Genomic DNA, 14150 nt, shown 5'->3' on the forward strand with positions numbered 1-14150 from the left:
TGTTCAATAAGAAACATCAGATGCTCTGCATAGGTGGTGATGAGGTGGTGCAGGATGAAAGTGGCCAAAAACCCCATCAGTCTCCATTTCTACCTTCCCTGGAATACCACATAACCTGACATTGTCCCTGCTGGAACAGTCTTCCAGATCCATGACTTTCTTTATAAATTACCCAAAACAGGGGAGGAGTGAAAGGTTATGAACAAAAGTGGCAATGGCAACGGTACATCCTACCAACACAGAATATATATATGAAACAGACAACTCAGCACAAAAAAGAGTCCACTGGGTTCTCTTCATTAAGAGACAGTGTGTGAAATGGTGCACTGTGAAATTAAACTAGACACTACCTAGAGAAGAATTTCCCTAAAAAGGACATCAACTCTCACGCACCAAGTAGGCATGTTTGATCATCAGGTCCCTCCTCACCGAGTTTCCACATCAAATTCAAGTGGGTTGAATAATTCTTTTTTGCCAAACAGTGATGTACCTCCCTACAGGAAAGGTAGTTGAGACCTATTCAGGTTAAAAATGGCATGTATTATGTTCATTCTTTGACTTCCCAAACACATAGGTAAAATCACTGTCGTTAAGGAACTTGCGTAATGTAAATCCTAGTTTAAGGGCAACATGTTTCTGCCACCTAACTTACAGCCACCCAGGACTGGGGCCTTCTGCATTACTGATATCAGCCCTCTTTTAGACCCTAACCTTTCCTCATGTAGTCCTGCTATTCTATATTTCTGTGGGGGGAAAGAGGAAGACAAAGGAAAAGTTATTGAAACAACTTCACCTGGGCTGGAATGGTGCAGTATCCTGATCCGTGGTGGTAGTCAATGCTTGTATTATCGAATGGCATATACTGGCGTTATAGTGTTTTGAGGCAGCACACTGTCTCTTAATATAGAAGACCCAGTGGACTCTTTTTGTTGTGATGTCTGTTTGATGTAAATTTTCATTCAAGATGAGATAGCTTTTGATCTCAGTCAATGGTTTTGTCCAACTTCACCTCCATTGCTTGGAGTCGTCGTTCAGAACAGTCTGGTGCGGAATAGAACGATATGAGGTCCAAGCATATAAACTTTATGTGCGAGGACATCTCTGAGGTCTTTAGCTCCAACTTGCCCACTTTGCAACTGATGAGTGAAATCTCCTTTGCAATGGAATCTAGAGTGACTACAGGCAATCTTTAGCTTGGAGGCAGACAGCAGAGAAGAGTAACTCCTGGTTAGTAGCCTGGTAAAAAAACACGAAATGACTAGTATCCGCTGAGACATTTAATATATGTGACCTAGCTAGCACTGCCACTGAGGGTAGTATCAAGGCAGAATAGTGAACAGAGGTTCAAGATTAATATGGGTGTGGGGGGTAAAAGAGACCTGAAAATTCTCAATGGTATTGAGCTTAGAATCTCAAAGGAGTGGGACAATATGGGGTTTATGCCCGGTGGTGACAATCCGACTGCAAATGGTGTAATTATCAACACTGACTGTGGACTATGCCGGAGAAGGTGAAAGTCTGTCTGTGAGAGGGGCATCTATTGGAAAGTTTAGGAATCTGACATGGAGAGTCTCTCCAAGATTATAGCTCATCCCCAATACTATTATTCATCACTATGCGCCACATCTGCAGCTTGTTTTCAGTCTAAGATGAGAGGCACAGACTGTACAAGTGCACTTTAGCTGCAGAATAATCTGTGTGAACCAGGGAGCAGGTTGTCAAAGATGACAATGCAGTTCAATTTACTGCTAGCAGGTGGCAACATACATATGCAGGCGCTTCCAGCGTCAGAGAATTTTAGCCCACAGTTGATTTCATTTTCTGGGAATTACTCTACTTTTTCTCCAGTAACCTAGGCTCATTCACAGAAAGACCTCGCATGATATCGGCACACTAATACAAGTTGGCTGGGTTGCAGCCCCAAATACCTCTCATCTCCTGCAGAGCTCTTTGCGCTATTGTGCTGCCTATGCTACTTCAGTGTTGATTGAATGGGTTTTCTGCTACCTGAATAACACTGGTATCAATGCCTCTTGAATAGTAGTAATGGGAAGGAGGGGGCTGCTTACTGTAGCTCTTCATTGGGATGCAGCCCAGCTAAGTGGCTCTGAGAAATGAAACAGGGTGAATGAATCACATCATGGCAGCAGACCGAAAAGTGTTAGATGAGTGGATCAGGCGGGGAGTCCATTCAGAGGTCAGCGCCAATACCCCAAATGATAGAATTGAGGGCCTGCATCTGGAGGTCGACAATTTGTTGTTTCAACTACACGGGCCCGAGCGAAAGCAGACAATCTTGAGAGCTCAGCGACAGAGTGGCCTCATCCTTTCAACCAGGCTCTTTCTTTGACCGACCACTTGGTAAATGGGATAACTCAACTTGAGCATATACTGGACCATACCCGTTCTAAGACTTAACATCTGTATGTTCAACTGACCACCAGAAGAAGTGCTTAATAATTTTCAAGTACAAATAATGAAAAGCACCTACCATGCTACCTAAAACAATGGTATACACAATTAACTACTTGGCAGGGTCTGCACGATAAACAAGAGCAGTTCTTTAAAATTTGAACAGCTTTCTCAGCTAATTTATCCCAACAGAAGTAGTTCTGGGCACTTTTGTTTTTCTAATTTTGAGCTATTCATCTCTCTAGAATCAATGGAAGGACACATTATCAATAGTCCTCTTGAGTGCCAAAAACATATCAATAGGAAACAGGGTTTTTGCAGCTTCCCCTCCCACTGTTTTGCCCCCATTTGGACTGATACACTGCGACCTGCTTAGAAAACTTCAGTGCCAGTATTCTAACCCCCTACAAAATGTATGTTGAATCGGCTACCCCAAATTGACATGAGCTGACTTACCCGTAAGTCCCTAGCATATGGTACCATGGGTGCCCAAGGTGTGTAAGCCAGAGTGTCCACCCAGGGCTGCAGCACTGATTGTGCCATCCTCGTGTGACAAAGTACAAAATGGTCCCAGCCTGCCACTGCAGCCTGGAAGAGCAGTTTTAAAACTGCTAGTTCGACTTTGCCATTTAAACCAATGGCAAAGACCCCAATTCACTTAACAATATATCTAAGTCTCCCGTAAGTAGGTTTTTCGAGTCCTAAGGCAGGGAGCCATCTATTAATAAGTGGGACATATACTTTAATATGTCCTAACAGTAAAACTTCCAAATTGTTATTTTTACTGTGGAAAAGCTAGTAGCAACGTTGGCTACTACAGACTTACAGGCTGACATCTCAGTAATAGCTGCTAACTTCTGAATGGGGCTACTACAATGGGTACTTCAAGGGATTAAATTAATCATGGCAATACACCTGAATTCAACTTAATGTCACTTTAAAGGAAAGGAAACTTTTAGAAAATTGCCACTCTGTTGTCCAGTTTGTCCTGTGGCCCTATGCAGGTGCTGGCCCCCAAACAGCCTTCTGCTCTCCTAGGGAGTAGTGTGAATGATGCCCAGGCTAGAAAACAATAGAGGCCTGCCACCGAGGAAAGTGCTCCCTCCTACTTGCATAAGGCCAAAGAGGTTGTTGGCCCAAAAGGTAACCTTCAAAGTGAAAGCCGCCGATTGTGGGCAAATGGCAATCACACTTGTGTAGGGATGCCCCTTTCGTTCAGGTAGAAGGGCTAGTGGTGGGACTAAGAATGGAAACCAGTTTCCAAATCTTGTGTAGCCCACAAATAGCCTCACCTCTAGGGTAGGCTACCAAGCTTCCAACATCCGAGGAATGCTTCAGACATCTTGAGAGTGGGCAGAATAGTGCTCTCTGGGATTTGCTATGTGCCACACATAGCCGGAAGTCGTCATGGGGGGAGGGATCCTGTGAGTCCCTGGGCTAATGATTGCATGATTACCCCAGGGTATTTTCGGGGCATAAATACGGCACCCCGGCCACCCTGAACCTCAGATCACATCTCAACAGGCGAGCGGACTGAAAAAGGACTGTCCTGCCGACCCCTGGACCTGGCAAGACAGGCTGCACCAACCACTGGACTATACCTGCTGCTCCTTGTGCCTGTGATGTCTGGATTGAGGAAAAGTTGATCCTGAACCCAAGATTGAAACTGTGACTCCAGGGGTTAGTAGGCTGACCACTGATCCCGCACCAGGGTCACAATCACTGCTGACCACCGATATGTAGCCAAGAAGACCTGTACTGCAGACTCAAAAATTGCACTTGTGTCTTCTGGACTCGGGAGATTTGCCAGAGTCTAGATTGGTCACCAAAGATGAACACTATCCCTCACCAAAAGATACCGCTGGACATGCTGTGACCAGTAATGGGTAGCCCAGTTGCTGCTGGGCTTCTACTGACTCAAAGAGGACTTCGAGGGACTCCAACCCCTTTGGCCAAAGTCACCCCACCTTATCTGTGGACCAAGGAATATCCCCAGAAAGGCACACACTGACTGCACAACACCCAGAGCATCTTTTAAAATCCTCAGCATCAGCACCACTCCACTGAAGCATATGGCAACATTGATGTAAAGTGTGGAACTGGTATTGAGACTGCTTTGATAACCAGGTAACTGTCCAAACACTCCTCAATGTCCTTCCTGAACTTTTCCCAGTTGGAATTGGTCCGGCCTGGAGTAGTCGAGCACAACTCTTCCAAGCTTTTAAAAAGTTTACAAACTTTACCATTACCAATGCATGTTTGCGTTTTGGACAGGAAAGCGGAGACATTCAATTTACTTAAAAATCTGTATCCACAGAAACATCTGGTGGATTTTGCTTACCTTGGGGTCTAAAAGTTCATAAAAATATAATCTATTATTTATTTTTATAAATTAGTGTCAGATTTCTTTTGTGTTGTGTAACTTTCTTTTTTTAATGTTTGGTGCTTCTAAATGTTTTACACGAGTTCCTTTGTTTAAGCCTTGCTGCAGGAAGCCACAGCTACCGAGGTTTGAGCTAGAGGTTTTACAACGAGCCTGACTACACCCAATAAGGTGTCAGGTGTTTAATATCCAGTAAGGTCGCACAACCATACCATATAATACACCGCAATCCTCACAGTGGATAAATGCATTCAAATGAAACAAAGTTGTCAAGTTCTCAACTTACATCACATTCACAACAGTATTCTCTAGGTGGCAGCAAAACATTTGTACAATAAAAACAAACAGGAATAGAAATGTCAGTGCATCCAAAGACAAACGGACACCAAAACCACTGAGGAAGATGGTCTTCAGTAATGTTCAATCTTTATCTAGACTTCGCATTGCTAGAAGAGATTCTTTATAGCAGCATAAAAGTGGAGGGTGTTGAACAGAAAACATGATGGAAGGTGGGCAGAGCAGCTCCTATGTGGGTCAGCACATAAACATTTGGAAAATGGGTTTTAATGGAATAGAAAAGCTTACATTTGGTATGAAAAAAGAATAATGTTGAGAACAAAATGTATTGGATTTTTTTTAAATCCGCTAAGCAGAACAGCCACTATTAAGGGTATATAAAACAAAATGCCAGAAACACCGAACACGTAGCACAAACAACCAAAACAGAGGCTGGATGACCACAAGGCACGTACGGCATTACAACATTAAACAAAAGATTACAATCAATAGCCAAAAGAGACATGTCACAATCCTGGAAATGGCCGGACACGCATGAATTGCAGTTGTAGTTTACCAATTTATGTAGACCACAGAAAATCTCTAAAATCTAGGGTAAATGCTGGGATTACTATGGGCTTGTCTTCCACTGTGGGAGTTCAGCCTAGAAATGTGATGGGTGGAGCGTTGGGGTGGGGGGGGGGGGAGAACGGGTAGGTTTGTTTAATTTGGGAATTTTGTTTTCTTTTGTGACACTGTTGGTAAAACCAATAAAAAAGTTGCCTATCAAAAAAAAAAAAAAAAAAAAAGATTACAATCGATGAAAAGTGAGAACAAAATACATTGGAGGAAGCTTGGCTGCTCTCTTGAAAAATAGGTAGCAAGATGGAGAGAGAGAAGTCGTGAGAGAATGAACAACAAACATAACTCTACAGGGCCATCAGCATACAATATTAAAAATGCAACAGGTTTGAGAAGTAGCTTGTGGTGCGCGATGATGTTGAGGCAGTTCCAACATACTGAACATAGTGTACAGCCAAATACTACAATAATGAGTGTGTTGCAAAAGCGCTTTCTAGAATCAATATACATGCTCCATAAATAAGAATCCAAAAGCACTAATGAAAGGACAAATACCTGGCCCCAAGCCAACGAAGGGAGTTAGCTAGAAGTCACCAAACGAGAGAGCACACAGCAATTCATAGAGAAAAGCAAGCACAGGTTAAATATCAAGCACATCACTATGAAAATAAAAATAAGTTCAAGAGAATACAACCAACAAATGCCAACGGAATGCAGCCTTGCACAATCTCACACTTTGAGAAATTAAGATTTTACTTGGTGTGAGATACAAGAGAAAGCATGACAGCTCCGCTATAACACATGGAAAACATACTGATGTCTGCACTGCATAGAGTTCAACGTGAGGGGCGACTATTTTCTTCTCAAAACCTTCCATGGATTGTGTTCGTGCAGTAGCATGTTTTTGTTTAGAAGCAAGAAATACATATCCCTGTGCATACATTTTCCACCAAAGACTTGAAAAAGGAAGTATCTTGACATTCGTTATACACATTATCAGCTTGAGGTAAAATCGACCCTGTGGTTGCTCAAAATTACAAAAAAAAACAATAAACAAAGACGGACCCTTAAACCCAGACCAGAGTATGGGTCAATTCACTGAACAAAACAAAATGGTCCAGTGGGTAACACTTCAGACCAAAATTTACCATACTCATAATACAAATTCCACAATGATATGATGGTATGTAAAATCAATGAAATGAAGTGCACAAGGGCCCAAAATATTCCTTCAATGTGATGTGTAATACCACATTTACACAACCACGCATGATAATCCATGAAAACAACATATGGTGCAAAGGTGATCAATTCGAAAGCCAAAACATGAATTTACATAGATAGTACATACCATCCTGGTAATATATGGTATCCACATCATGTACATATTAAATCAATAATAGATAAATCCATTTATAATGCAATGTCCATAAGGAAACCCCATGATGGTGTTGACGTTTCAACCCTAAAAAGGAATCAATCCACAGGTGTCTTCAAGGAAGCACCATTCAATAATTTACCTTGAACAAAAAAGGCTGACCCCTAGCCTCCTACGTGAACATGGGAAAACAATCCAATTGGTCCACTGCAAGGTCGAGTGGAGATCTAGTCGCGGTTGAAGTAATTCCAAACAGCAACCCAGCACAGGCGAACTGGCATTCCTGGATGCAGCAGTAATGGAGAGCCAGAAGATCAGGAGTGAGTGAAACAAGAGGAGGGTACCCGAAAAGGAGAGGGAGCGAGAGCGGGCGAAAAGGAGAGGTAAAAGACAATGAGGGAGTGAGAGAAAAGAGTCGATTACAAGGAGAAAGAACGAAAGAGGATGTAGAAGAGAAAAACATTGAGACAGTGTGCACTACTGCAGAACATGAATAAGTGGGCATAGTGAAGGGTATCCTTAAGACAGCCGGATCGACGCATTTTCAACCATGTGAGATAAATGGTATGCTTGTTAAGAGAAGCAGGCAATGTTACACAACATTATTTTAATCACAACCGAAATGCAATGCACCTTACACGGGTTCTCTCGCACCCACTTTAAGATGAGCAGCCAGTTTGTCCCTTGTGGTTTGGGATAATATGGCAATGGCAGCGAAAAAGCAAGTGATGTCCTTGTAATGGTGCAGCAGCTGCAATGTGTCGAGACACGCACAGTGCATATACAGTCATGGCCTCCAACCTGGCCACACCTATTTTCCACAGGCTTTTTATTCAGTCTCATGCACGCGTCTGACTAAACTACTATACTCGCGCCCTTGGGATTTCACCCTAACTCCCGCGGTCTCCTGGCCAACATACATGGTATTGCCTGGAACTTCGTAACACTGCATTCCTCCTTTACCATGGACTTGAAAACTGTAACAAATCAGTAGAAACTGTGCAACAATAATGACATCAGAAATAGAAGACCCAGACGGGTTACTTGGGCGGTTCACAGGGCCCCGGACCGATGTCAACTGAATCAGTCAGAAATTCAGCATCACGCTGGAACGGCTCTGGGTTGGAGGTCAAGTGGTATTGTCCTCGGCCACTCCTGGCAGAGGCTGCGGGAGAGGATCACCCAGTATCAGGAGGAGCAGATGCTGCTTGGCCCATCGCACCATATGCCAGGATCGGAGAAGGTGTGGTCAGCTGAGGTGAGGGCGTACCTGGCAGACTGGCAGTGCCTCGCGTGGCACGATCAAACTCTTCTTCGCCATCGGTTAGGCTATCCACCGACCCATCCTCTAGTGGGTCACATTCCTCTGACTCTAGACCGGGAAGCAGAGGGGCCCTCTTGAACTGAGACATATTTCCCTTTGCCTTACCCATGGACTTTCCCCTTTACAACCTAAACCATCCTCTATTGGATTATTTTATTCAGCAACAGATTTATAATACTTGTGTGAGACTCATGACAGAACTGTCTAAAATGTTACTTAATTGCATTGGTTTTGGATCTTTAATACAATAGCCAAATAACAAAAAAAATGTCCTAGTCATTTATTAAGGGTGTCTCAATGTTCTTACAAGGATTTGGTTTTTAATGCTTTATAGAGACAGTCAGACTATTTTCGAAGCATCAGGATATACTACTTCTGTTCCGAGTAACAACTGCAGAGCTTCTCGCTAGACAGAACTTTTCAGAAAGTTTGGTCTCACTGTTTCCATCCTTCGTATTTATAGCATGGTCCTGAGGGTGGTGGATTTGAATTTCATCACTAACGTATGAGTTGGCTACAAATTAATTGGTCCTCGTTGGGTGGCCAACAGTTTGACACTTTACTTCTCACCATTTAGAAAAGGGTATTCAGCAAACAAAGTCCAGTATTGGGTCAGATGATAGTTGGTGCGCTTTGGGTTCCCATTCAAAAAGCCTAGATGTGAATAGAACGGAGATGGTTATTCGAACTGTTGAGCCGTTGGGTGGGGTAGTTGAGGTTAAAGAGAGGGGGACTAACAGGCACACCTCAAGGGTGATCCATGTTCTCTCTTGGAACATAGCAGGGCTCCAGACAAAACTGGCTCTTCCTGAGTGCAGTGAGCTTATTGAGAAGTACGATGTCTGCATGTTCCAGGAGACTTGGAGCATGGTTCCTCTATACAAATCAGGGTACACTACATATTTTGTTCCAGCTTCCTAGTCAGGGAAAGGTCGTCCATCAGGGGGCCTCCTTATATGGATTAATATCTCTTTGAATTGGTCAATTGTCAAGGTTAATCATGATTTAGCAGACATATTACATTTATCGATCAAAGGTTCAACCATAAACACAAATATGGAGCTTTTCAATATTTATGCTCGAGGGTCTCCCGGGGCCCAAGTATCCTCAACCCTTGCTGCTTTAGAGCAAGAGCTATCACATCTTCACCCTCTTGCTAACATCATCGTAGCGGAAGATTTTAACTGCACTTTCGAACCATTGAGCAGTGAGGACTTGCTGGGCATGAATGAGGAAGATAACAAATGGGATATTCCAATTCTTAACATAGCTCCTATTAAGAAGTGGTCCCAAAGGGCTATTCAATTGAATGCCTTAACGCTTGAATATGATCTGAGAGCAGTAAATGGTCGAACACCCTCTGATCAGCATGGGGCCAACACTTTTAACAGAATCAGTTCACCATCACGTATAGATTACATCCTGATCGACGTCCACTTATGGGGCGATCTTATAGACATGGTAGTAAAAGACACCTTGGATAGTGATCATAATCCCCTCTGTATGCAAATCAAAAATAAATGGGGACCCATTGACTCTAAAGTGGAGGAGCCCCTCAGATTGTTAACGAAAGAGTTTGAGCCCTCCAATTGTAACCGACGGCTTAAATGGCACAAGGTTTCAAATCAGGACGATAAACTATTCAGTATAACCGAATTGCTAAATCAAAAGATTGAGGAGCTTGACTCGATAGGTGACAATTTAGAGTTAACCCATGATTCCTATTTTCCTGATTTTTACCAAAATCTAATTACAAGGTTGGGACAGTTTTTTACCATCAAGGGCAGTAAAACAGGGAAGGGAAACCGAACAATACCTAAGAACCCTTGGTATTCGGTCACATGCAGGGAAAAGAGGCAGGCGCTATCCATAGCCCTCAGAGGGAAAGACGTGGGATTAATCAGAATGGCTAGGAAGGATTATGCCAGATCTCAAGTGGCAGCAAAGCGCGAGTGGGAAGAGACCCACTGGCAGGAGCTTAAGTTAGCCTCACGACAGAAAGACTCCACGTTATTTTGGGAGTTAATTAATAAGGGGACTCGTAAAGGATCTGAGCCGATACCCAACCATATTACGGGGCAACAATGGTATGATCATTTTTATGACCTATACTCTGGTAAGGCAGATGTTTCATATATAGGAGACGAGCATCACCCCTATACATTGGGAGATTCATTATCGGTAGAACTTTTTGACCTACAGGAGGTAGCCCAGGCAATAAGAAACATAGCCCCCGGCAAAGCAGCGGGTCAGGATGGCATACCTGGTGATCTCCTTTTGTATGACCGAAAGTCTTGGGCACAGTTTATTTTACGGCTGATGAATCTTATAGCTAGAGGCCATGCAGTCCCTGAATCCTGGAAGGGGGTGAAGGTGTTTGTGATTTACAAAAGGGGGGATAGGGAGGACCCTGCCAACTACAGGCCGATTAGTTTAATCAATGTGATACAAAAGGTGGTTGGTAGGGTGCTCCTTATGAGATTGAGGCTGTGGATGGAGGAAGGGGATATCCTGTCGCATTTCCAGGCTGGTTTTAGGGGGCGACTGGGTACGATGGATCAGGTCTTTAGATTCTTTAAGATCCATTGGAAAACCGTGGTCATAGGGAAAGGCAGTTTGTACCTGGCCTTCATCAATCTGAAGACCGCTTTTGACCTGGTCCCGCGCCACAGGCTTTGGCAGGTGTTGCGTGAGTTGGGTACCCCCCCCCCCCCCATGGTCCTGGATTTTATTAGATGCCTCCATGAGGGCAACTACGCCAGAATTAGGTGGGGGACTCTGGGACAACTAACGGAGAGGATCGAGGTGAGTAGGGGGGTACGCCAGGGCTGTGTATTAGCGCCGACCTTGTTCTCCCTCTTTGTGAATGGGGTGGTAGACCATTTGAGGGAGTTTCCGTACGACGCACCAGTCCTGGTGGGTGAAAAAACCCCGACCCTCCTATGCGCCGACGATACCCTCCTATTATCAAAAAGCCCAAGTGGTCTCCAAAAGCTGTTGGATAGATTTAGCCTGTTCTGCTCCGCTCGAGGCCTAATCATCAATACCGTCAAAACTAAATTGTTGACCATATCCCCCTCGAAGCGGTTTAGAAATAACATCACCCTTCAAGGAAAACCACTAGACTTAGTTGAGTCTTTTGATTATTTGGGCATTCGGGTCACCAGTGAAATGAAGTGGAGTTCCCACCTGGCAAAAATGCTCCTAAACCACAAGCGGGTATCCGGGGCGATCTTAAGAGAACAACAACTCTCTGTAAGTAAACCAATATCCCCGGCCCTTGCGATTTATGAAGGTAAAGCACTCCCCTCAGCCCTGTATGGGGCCGAACTATGGGGTTTTGAGAACATCATTGACCTAGTGAGATCGGAGAACAAATTTCTTAGAGGTCTGGTTTCCCTTCCAATCTCTACCCCACTGAAGCCCCTGTATTTAGATCTGGGCAGACATTCAATCAAGGATATTGTACGCCTCCGCCCTTTACTTTTTTGGGCCCATATTAGATCGACCCCAGAACTGTCCTACTATGCCGCAGCTTTTACCGATATCATCCAAGCGGATACAGGCCAGAGGGTCAAATGGATTTCAAACCTTAGGTGTCTCCTATTTGATATAGGTCTGGGGGAGGCATGGGTTAGCCAGACACCGCCTTCCAAACAGGATATAAAAAAAGCTTACTGGAATTGGGGGGAGGTGGTACAAGAGACCAGTGCGGACAGGGAAACCCTCACTGAGCAGTTCCTGGAACACAAGCCTGTTCGGAAGCTGGAAGCATATCTCGAATTTATCCAAACCCCTAGAGATAGGTCCTTGTATATGAAATTGAGAATTGGAACTCTCCCCATCAATGACCTAATAGTGAGCTGGAGGGGGAGCGACCGATCTGCAGTAGTAACAGTAGTAGCTCCATGTCCAGGATGTGGAGCTCGTACTGAGTCCATTGCCCATTTTATGTTTGCCTGCCCAGTATAGACACATAAGTAGTAAGTGGTTAAAACCTGTTTGTATATTGCTGGGCTCAAGAAACTATCTGTCTGTTCTACATGTCCTTAGGACAGATACTACCTCCCTTACTGTGATCTGTGGGTTACCCAAATACCTGGGATGTGCATGGGTGTAACGCTCAAAGTTTTTGGAATCAAAAAATATGGATTAGGCTTGTATGAATTGTTTTGTACCTTACTGCTGTGTACTACTTTTTATCCTACTCAAATTTTATGGGCTTTTCCCTATTTTTTACCTCTTCATAAAATGAATTTTACTTTTTAATTTTCAATTTGCAATGAATTGTCACTGTTAGTTTCATGTCAAGTTGTTTTTATGAATTGTATAAGGACTGACTCTGCTTTTATGATATATTTTTGTATCGAATAAAGCATATCCTATCATTATCACATCATATCATATCAATAGCCAAATAACAAAAAAAATGTCCTAGTCTTTTATTAAGGGTGTCTCAATGTTCTTACAAGGGTTTGGTTTTTAATGCATTATAGAGACAGTCAGACTATTTTCGAAGCATCAAGATATACTACTTCTGTTCCGAGTAACTACTGCAGAGCTTCTCGCTAGACAGAACTTTTCAGAAAGTTTGGTCTCACTGTTTCCATCCTTCGTATTTATAGCATGGTCCTGAGGGTGATGGATTTGAATTTCATCACTAACGTATGAGTTGGCTACCAATTAATTGGTCCTCGTTGGGTGGCCAACAGTTTGACACTTTACTTCTCACCATTTACAAAGACCAACAAGGTCCATCAGATGACCAATGCCTCTGTGGGTAAATTCAGGATATGATTAGAGTGACAAGTTTAAGTTTTGAAAAATAGTATTTAGGCCCAGAATAAACTTCTGTTGCAACACGCATATTTCTTTTTTGATTCACCTGTTATTCTTCCTTCATGTATAGGTGTAGTACTGATGATCTTGGTTGCACCTTTTACCTGTATGGACCTACTACCTAGGGGGCTGGTTTGTAGTAGTAGAGGCTGTTGCCCTTTTAGCTGGCACACATCTATCTATCTACCTACCTATCTACCTACCTATCTACCTACCTATCTACCTACCTACCTACCTACCTATCTACCTACCTATCTATCTACCTATCTATCTATCTATCTATCTATCTATCTATCTACCTATCTATCTACCTATCTATCTACCTATCTACCTATCTATAATGTTAGAGCTGTAAATTGATTTCTTACAGCAAAGTTTTCAAACTGCAGAACAGATAACTGTATACAGAGAATGGTCTTGAGACAAACACCATTTTCAACCATTAAGAATAAGGCCATGTGTTTGGACTATTCAGCAAATCAGACCAGACCCTGAGCAAGTAATTCTGATGCAGTCTGTGGATTACTTCAAAATTACGGCCTGCAGTTCACCTGTGATGAAGGCCAATGTAGACTGATTCAGATCACACCAAGCTGTCATGATAGGCAACAGTACTTTGCTCTAATAATGATTTCCAGGTGATTCGGTACCAAAATAAATCACAAGAATGATTTTATAGGTTTTTAAAGTATTTTTTTTATAAGGCTGCGGATTCTGTAATAGGTCTGTCTCCAGTTTGACCTGAACTTCGGTTTAATGTGCGCCACATTGTCTGGTAAATCCGTGTTCATTTAACTTTTGTGATTTGTATGATACTGAAACTAATACAATCTATTCTGAACAGTATAAATACTGCCCCTATTGAAATAACTTTTTCAACATTCTCCATTCTCCATCGAGTGAATTAAATACAAAATAACGTAATAATGTTGAACTGTGCAAGGGAGCATTTCATC

General features: G+C 43.0%; 1 protein-coding gene across 1 annotated transcript in view; it reads right to left on the bottom strand.

The window, feature by feature from the left end:
* The window catches only part of AASS (aminoadipate-semialdehyde synthase), a 417355-nt gene that overhangs the window by 95134 nt on the left and 308071 nt on the right, over positions 1–14150 (bottom strand). The gene's annotated exons all lie outside the window — the stretch shown is intronic.

The sequence above is a fragment of the Triturus cristatus genome, chromosome 4_1 (assembly GCF_964204655.1).
Source record: "Triturus cristatus chromosome 4_1, aTriCri1.1, whole genome shotgun sequence".
NCBI classification, from domain to species: Eukaryota; Metazoa; Chordata; class Amphibia; order Caudata; family Salamandridae; genus Triturus; species Triturus cristatus.